Here is a 9,080-nt window from a genome sequence, read left to right on the forward strand (position 1 = left end):
TGATTTTGATGGAGATGACTAAACGATGTGGGCTGTTCCGTCATTCAGTTGGCTCATGGCTGATCTGTATCTTAACTCCATTTACCCGCCTTGGTTCTGTATCCCTTAATACCCTTGTCTAACAAAAATCTACCAATCTCAGTTTTGAAATTTTCAATTGACCCCCAGCCTTAACAGCTTTTTGGGGCGAGAGTTCCAGATTTCCACCACTCTTTGTGTGAAGGACCGCTTCCTGACATCACCCCTGAACGACCTGGCTCTAATTTGAAGGTTCTGACCCCTTGTTAGGTGGGAAGGTAAGCTGTGAGGAGGATGCAAAGAGGCTCAACGATGCTCAGTTTGGGATCCGCCAGGACCACTCGGTTCCAGACCTCATTACAGCCTTGGTCCAAACATGGACAAAAGAACTGAATTCCAAAGGTGAGAAGAGAGTGACTGCTCTTGACATCAAGGCAGCATATGACCGAGTGTGGCATCAAGGAGCCCAATTAAAATTGATGTCAATGGGAATCGGAGGGAAAATTCTCCACTGGCTGGAGTCATACCTAGCAAAAAGGAAGGTGGTTGTGGTTGTTGGAGGTCAGACATCAGTGCAGGAGCTCCTCAGGGCAGTGTCTGAGGCCCAACCATCTTCAGCTGCTTCATCAATGACCTTCTCGCCATCATAAGGTCAGAAATGGGGATGTTCGCTGATGACTGCACAGTGTTCAGTTCCATTCACAACTCCTCAGATAATGAAGCAGTCCATGCCCGCATGCAGCAACACTTGGACAACATTCAGGCTTGGGATGGTAAGTGGCAGGTAACATTTACACCACACAACATAAGAAATAGGAGCAGGAGTCGGCCATACGGCCCCTCGAGCCTGCTCCGCCATTCAATCAGATCATGGCTGATCATCGAACTCAACTCCACTTTCCTGCCCGATCCCCATATCCCTTGATTCCCCTAGACTCTCAAAATCTATCATCTCAGCCTTGAATATCCTCAAAGACTCAGAATCCACAGCCCTCTGGGGCAGAGAATTCCAAAGATTCACAACCCTCTGAGAGAAGAAATTCCTCCTCATCTCAGCCTGAAATGGCCGACCCCTTAACCTGAGACTATGCCCCCTAGTTCTAGACACTCCAGCCAGGGGAAACAACCTTTCAGTGCCAGGCAATGACTATCTCCAACAAGCGAGAGTCTAACCACTGCCCCTTGACATTCAACGGCATTACCATCGCCGAATCCCCCACCATCAACATCCTGGGGGGTCACCATTGACCAGAAACTTAACTGGACCAGCTACTTAAATACTGTGGCAACAAGAGCAGGCCAGAGGCTGGGAATTCTGCGGTGAGTGTCTCACCTCCTAACTCCCCAAAGCCTTTCCACCATCTACAAGGCACAAGTCAGGAGTGTGATGGAATACTCTCCACTTGCCTGGATGAGTGCAGCTCCAACAGCACTCAAGAAGCTCGACACCATCCAGGACAAAGCAGCCCACTTGATTGGCATCTCATCCACCACCTTAAACATTCACTCCCTCCACCACCAGCGCACCGTGGCTACAGTGTGCACCATCTACAAGATGCACTGCAGCAACTCGCCGAGGCTTCTTCGACAGCACCTCCCAAACCCGCGACCTCTACCACCTTGAGGGACGAGGGCAGCAGGCGCATGGGAACACCACCACCTCCAAGTTCCCCTTCAAGTCATACACCATCCTGACCTGGAAATATGTCGCCGATCCTTCATCATCGCTGGGTCAAAATCCTGGAACTCCCTCCCTAACAACACTGTGGGAGTACCTTCACCACACGGACTGCAGCGGTTCAAGAAGGCGACTCACCACCACCTTCTCAAGGGCAATCAGGGGTGGGCAATAAATGCTGGCCTTGCCAGCAATGCCCACATCCCATGTATATAAATATATAAAAATATAAGAACATAAGAAATAGGAGCAGGAGTAGGCCAATCGGCCCCTCGAGCCTGCTCCGCCATTCAATAAGATCATGGCTGATCTGATCCTAACCGCCAATCCACTATCACAGAACCATCTCCTGAATCTAACAGAATTAGACACACGAAATAGGAGCAGGATCAGGCTACACGGCCCCTGGGCCCGCTCCGCTACCCACAGGGCCATGACCGATCCGAACCTAGACTCATGTCCAAATTCCTGCCCGCTCCCCGTAATCTTTAATTCCCTTTACTTCTAGGAAACTGTCTACTTCTGTTTTAAATTTATGTAATGATGTAGCTTCTACAGCTTTTTGGGGCAGCATATTCCATGGACCTACCACCCTCTGAGTGAAGTAGTTCCTCCTCATCTCAGTTTTGAAAGAGCAGCCCCTTATTCTAAGACTATGCCCCCTAGTTCTAGTTTCACCCATCATCGGGAACATCTTCCCCGCTTCCACCCGATCCAACCCCTTCACAATCTTATATGTTTCAATAAGATCGCCTCTCATTCTTCTGAACCCCAATGAGTAGAGTCCCAATCTACTCAACCTCTCCTCATATGTCCATCCCCTCATCCCCGGGATTAACCGAGTATATATAAGAACATAAAAAAATATAGACAGGTTATGTGAGTGGTAAAGAATATGGCTGATGGAATATAATGTGAAGAGATGTGAAGTTATCCACTTTGGTAGGTAAAATAGAAAAGCAGAGTATTTTTTAAATGGTGAGAGATTGGGAAATGTTGGTGTTCAGAGGGACCTGGGTGTCCTTGTACACGAATCACTGAAAGTTAACATGCAGGTACAGCAAGCAATTAGGAAAGCAAATGGTATGTTAGCCTTTATTACAAGAGGATTTAAGTATAAGAGTAAAGATGGCTTACTGCAATTATATAGGGCCCTGGTGAGACCACACCTGGAGTATTGTGTACAGTTTTGGTCTCCTCACCTAAGGAAGGATATACTTGCCATAGAGGGAGTGCAACGAAGGTTCACCAGACTGATTCCTGGGATGGGGGGATTGTCCTATGAGGAGAGATTGAGTAGACTAGGCCTATGTTCTCTAGAGTTTAGAAGAATGAGAGGTGATCTCATTGAAATGTATAAAATTCTTAAAGGGCTTGACAGGGTAAATGCACGGAGGATGTTTCCCCTGGCTGGGGAGTCTAGAGCCAGGGGTCACAGTCTCAGAATAAGGGGTCGGCCATTTAGGACTGAGATGAGGAGAAATTTCTTCACTCCGAGGGTGGTGAATCTTTGGAATTCTCTGCCCCAGAGGGCTGTGGAGGCTCAGTCGTTGAGTATATTCAAGACAGAGATCGATAGATTTTTGGATACTAAGCGAATCAGGGGATATGGGGATCGGGCGGGAACATTGAGTTGAGGTTGATGATCAGCCATGATCTTGGTGAATGGCGGAGCAGGCTCGAGGGGCCGAATGGCGGAGTAGGCTCGAGGGGCCGAATGCTGGAGCAGGCTCGAGGGGCTGAATGGCGGAGCAGGCTCGAGGGGCCGAATGCTGGAGCAGGCTCGAGGGGCCGAATGGCGGAGCAGGCTCGAGGGGCCGAATGGCGGAGCAGGCTCGAGGGGCCGAATGGCGGAGCAGGCTCAAGGGGCCGAATGGCGGAGCAGGCTCGAGGGGCCGAAAGCTGGAGCAGGCTCGAGGGGCCGAATGGCGGAGCAGGCTCGAGGGGCCGAATGCTGGAGCAGGCTCGAGGGGCCGAATGGCGGAGCAGGCTCGAGGGGCCGAATGGCCGACACCTGCTCCTATTTCTTATGTTCTTATGCTTTGGGCTCCCCCCACCAGAGGAAATAGTTTCTCCGTATCGACCCTATCAACTGCTTTAATCGTCTTAAACACCTCAATTAGATCACCCCTTAATCTTCTAAACTCGAGGGAATACAAGCCCAGTCTGTGCAACCTGTCCTCATAATTTAACCCTTTTAGCCCCGGTATAATTCTGGTGAATCTGCGCTTCTCCCCCTCCGAGGCCAATATATCCTTCCTGAGGGGTGGGGCCCAGAACTGAACCCAGTTACTCCAGAGGGGGTCTGACCAAGGTTTTATATAGGGAGAGGGATTAATACACAGTATGGGATGTTGGTCATAATAGCAAAGGAATCTTGAACCTGTTTCAAAATAGCAGACAGAGGAACATCTTGTAAAAACCTGAAACCTTCATTCACCACATCGAATGACATCGAATCAGCAGCAGAGAAACAGGCCATTCTGGTCTCTGCAGGTTTAACTGTGGCTGGTCAGGGTTCAGGAATCGGGAATCCTGGTACTGGCTCCGAGGTGAGGACAGCCTTGGGCAGCAATCCTTGTGGATCAGGAGCAGCAAAAGTACTACCCCCGACCTCCCCCAACCTACACCACCACACAGGCCCGACACCCCTCATCCCCCAAACTCCCCACCACTCAAAACCCCCCCGTCCCGCAAACACCCCACCACACAAACCCCCCCGTCCCCCAAACTCCCCACCGCACAAACCCTCCCGTCCCCCAAACTCCCCACCACTCAAAACCCCCCCGTCCCCCAAACTCCCCACCACACAAACCCCCCCGTCCCCCAAACTCCCCACCACACAAACCCCCCCGTCCCCCAAACTCCCCACCACACAAACCCCCCCGTCCCCCAAACTCCCCACCACACAAACCCCCCCGTCCCCCAAACTCCCCACCACACAAACCCCCCCGTCCCGCAAACACCCCCCCACACAAACCCCCCCGTCCCGCAAACACCCCCCCACACAAACCCCCCCGTCCCCCAAACTCCCCACCACACAAACCCCCCCGTCCCCCAAACTCCCCACCGCACAAACCCTCCCGTCCCCCAAACTCCCCACCGCACAAACCCCCCCGTCCCCCAAACTCCCCCCCACACAAACCCTCCCGTCCCCCAAACTCCCCCCCACACAAACCCTCCCGTCCCCCAAACTCCCCCCCACACAAACCCTCCCGTCCCCCAAACTCCCCCCCACACAAACCCCCCCGTCCCCCAAACTCCCCCCCGCACAAACCCCCCCGTCCCCCAAACTCCCCCCCACACAAACCCCCCCGTCCCCCAAACTCCCCCCCGCACAAACCCCCCCGTCCCCCAAACTCCCCCCCACACAAACCCCCCGTCCCCCAAACTACCCCCCACACAAACCCCCCCATCCCCCAAACTCCCCCCCGCACAAACCCCCCCGTCCCCCAAACTCCCCCCCACACAAACCCCCCCGTCCCCCAAACTCCCCCCCACACAAACCCCCCCGTCCCCCAAACTCCCCCCCGCACAAACCCCCCCGTCCCCCAAACTCCCCCCCGCACAAACCCCCCCGTCCCCCAAACTCCCCCCCGCACAAACCCCCGTCCCCCAAACTCCCCCCCGCACAAACCCCCCGTCCCCCAAACTCCCCCCCGCACAAACCCCCCGTCCCCCAAACTCCCCCCCGCACAAACCCCCCCGTCCCCCAAACTCCCCCCCGCACAAACCCCCCCGTCCCCCAAACTCCCCCCCACACAAACCCCCCGTCCCCCAAACTCCCCCCCACACAAACCCCCCCGTCCCCCAAACTCCCCCCCGCACAAACCCCCCGTCCCCCAAACTCCCCCCCGCACAAACCCCCCGTCCCCCAAACTCCCCACCGCACAAACCCCCCGTCCCCCAAACTCCCCCCCACACAAACCCCCCCGTCCCCCAAACTCCCCCCCACACAAACCCCCCACCCCCCAAACACCCCCCCACACAAACCCCCCCCGTCCCCCAAACTCCCCCCCACACAAAGCCCCCCGTCCCCCAAACACCCCCCCACACAAACCCCCCGTCCCCCAAACTCCCCACCGCACAAACCCCCCGTCCCCCAAACTCCCCACCGCACAAACCCCCCCGTCCCCCAAACTCCCCACCGCACAAACCCCCCCGTCCCCCAAACACCCCCCCACACAAACCCGACCCCCACCGCTAGGGTCGGGATCAGAGCCCCCCAGGGTCAGGGGTCAGAGCCCTCCCGGGGTCAGGGATCAGAGTCCCCCGGGGTCAGGGATCAGAGTCCCCCGGGGTCAGGGGTCAGAGCCCCCCAGGGTCAGGGGTCAGAGCCCTCCCGGGGTCAGGGATCAGAGCCCCCCGCGGTCAGGGGTCAGAGCCCCCCAGGGCCAGGGATCAGAGCCCCTCTCCATCGGGTCTTGGATTGGTTTCCCCGCCCCAGGATCGATCCCCCTCCCCCACTGGTGTCGGGGCTCGCACCTACCTGGGCCTGCGGCCTCTTGTGCAGCCTTCCCCGCCCGACTGGAAGCCAGCCTCGATCACACAGGCGGACTCCTGGGCGGCAAGCCTGTCCATGACATCACACACACGCTGTTAAAACTCCACCGCGTGCGGTGAAACCCGGGCCCGCCCTCCCCCCGGCTCCCGGCGGGTCCAAAGGTAAAAATTCCGTCCCGCGAGTCAGGATTACCCTGTGAAGCTTCTGGCTGAGATAATCGTGGGTGTGTGCTGTAAAAGGAAGAGCTTGCGTTTATATTACAGACAATGGAGTGAGGTCACTGTTGTAATGTAGGAAACACAGCAGCTAATTTGCACACAGCAAGATCCCTGTAAAACAACAATGTGATGATGACCAGATAACCTGTTTCAATGATGTTGATTGAGAGGCAAATATTGGCCAGGACACCAGGGAGAACTCCTCCGCTCTTTGAATCGTGGCCGTAGGCTCTTTTACATCCTCCTGAGATGGAGAAACGCAGAAAAGTCCATCAAAGACTGAAGAAGGTCATCATGTGTCTGGGTGTGTGCTCGTTGCCGCTATGCTGCAGGCTGGTCTCCTTGGGGTTGGCTCACTGCATTGAGAATGGCCAGCTGTCAGCTGATCTCCACCGTTGGCATCGGCAGATCGGAAGTTTTCATCGAATCATAAAAATTTACAGCCCAGCAGGAGGCCATTCGGCCCATCGTGTCCGCGCCGGCCGACAAAGAGCGATGCAGCCTAATCCCACCCCAGCTCTTGGTCCGTAGCCCTGCAGGTTACGTCACTTCAAGGGCATATCCAAGTACTTTTTAAATGCGATGAGGGTTTCTGCCTCTCCCACCCTTTCAGGCAGTGAGTTCCAGACCCCCACCACCCTCGGGGTGAACAAAGTTCTCCTCAAATCCCCTCTAATCCTTCTACCAATTACTTTAAATCTGTGTCCCCTGGTTATTGACCTCTCTGCTAAGGGAAATAGGTCCTTCCTATCCACTCTATCTAGGGCCCTCATAATTTTATACACCTCAATTAAATCTCCCCTCAGCCTCCTCTGTTCCGAAGAAAACAACCCCAGCCTCTCCAATCTTTCGTCATCGCTAAAATTCCCCAGCCCAGGCAACATTCTCGTAAACCTCCTCTGCACCCTCTCTAGTGCAATTACATCCTTCCTGTAATGTGGTGACCAGAACTGTACGCAGTACTCTAGCTGCGGCCTATCTAGTGTTTTATACAGTTCAAGCATAACCCCCCTGCTCTTGTATTCTAAGTCTCGGCTAATCAAGGCAAGTATCCCGTGTGCCTTCTTAACCACCTTATCTACCTGTCCTGCTACCTTCAGGGATCTGTGGACATGCACTCCAAGGTTCCTCTGTCCCTGTACATTTCTTTGTGTCCTACCATTTATTGTGTATTTATCGCTGTCTAAATGGCAACACAATGGAGCTACAGAGACAGTCCACCCCCTTACCAAACTGCAACAGTGCACTGATCAGATTCCTGTGATTGAGACAGTCTCCTGCCCCACAGGGCACTGATCAGATTCCTGTGATTGAGACAGTCTCCTGCCCCACAGGGCACTGATCAGATTCCTGTGATTGAGACAGTCTCCTGCCCCACAGGGCACTGATCAGATTCTTGTGATTGAGACAGTCTCCTGCCCCACAGGGCACTGATCAGATTCCTGTGATTGTGACTGTCTCCTGCCCCACAGGGCACTGATCAGATTCCTGTGATTGTGACTGTCTCCTGCCCCACAGGGCACTGATCAGATTCCTGTGATTGAGACAGTCTCCTGCCCCACAGGGCACTGATCAGATTCTTGTGATTGAGACAGTCTCCTGCCCCACAGGGCACTGATCAGATTCTTGTGATTGAGACAGTCTCCTGCCCCACAGGGCACTGATCAGATTCCTATGATTGAGACAGTCTCCTGTCCAACAGGCACTGATCAGATTCTTGTGATTGAGACAGTCTCCTGCCCCACAGGGCACTGATAGAAACATAGAAACATAGAAGATAGGAGCAGGAGCAGGCCATTCGGCCCCCCCGAGCCCGCTCCGCCATTCAATGAGATCATGGCTGATCCAAATTCAGTACCCTGTCCCTGCCTTCTCCCCATATCCCTTGATCCCTTTAGCCTTAAGAAATATATCCAACTCTTTCTTAAATATACTTAATGAACTGGCCTCCACCGCCCTCTGTGGCAGAAAATTCCACAGGTTCACCACTCTCTAGGTGAAGAAATTCCTCCTCATTTCAGTCCTAAATGGCTTACCCCTTATCCTTAGACTAGGACCCCTGGTTCTGGACTCCCCGGCCATCATAAACATCCTTCCTGCATCTAGTCTGTCCAGGCCTGACAGAATTTTATAGGTTTCGATGAGATCCCCTCTCAATCTTCTAAACTCCAGTGAATATAAGCCCAATCGACACAATCTCTCCTCATACGTCATTCCTGCCATCCCAGGTATCAGCCTGGTGAATCTTCGCTGCACTCCTTCCATGGCAAGAACGTCCTTCCTCAGGTAAGGCGACCAAAACTGCACACAATACTCAAGATGTGGTCTCACCAAGGCCCTGTACAACTGCAGCAAGACATCCTTGTTCCTGTACTCAAACCCTCTTGCTACGAAGGCCAACATACCATTTGCCTTCTTAACCGCCTGCTGCACCTGCATGCTTACCTTCAGCGACTGGTGTACAAGAACACCCAGGTCTCTTTGCACTTCCCCTTCTCCCAATCTATTGCCATTCAAATAATAATCTGCCTTCCTGTTTTTGCCACCAAAGTGGATAACCTCACATTTATCCACATTATAGTGCATTTGCCATGTTTCTGCCCAATCACCCAACCTGTCCAAATCATGCTGGAGTTTCACGACATCCTCCTCACAGCATACC

This window comes from Somniosus microcephalus, chromosome 5, assembly GCF_052327205.1.
Source record: "Somniosus microcephalus isolate GS21.2 chromosome 5, FLI_Smic_1.0, whole genome shotgun sequence".
In the NCBI taxonomy this organism is placed as follows: Eukaryota; Metazoa; Chordata; class Chondrichthyes; order Squaliformes; family Somniosidae; genus Somniosus; species Somniosus microcephalus.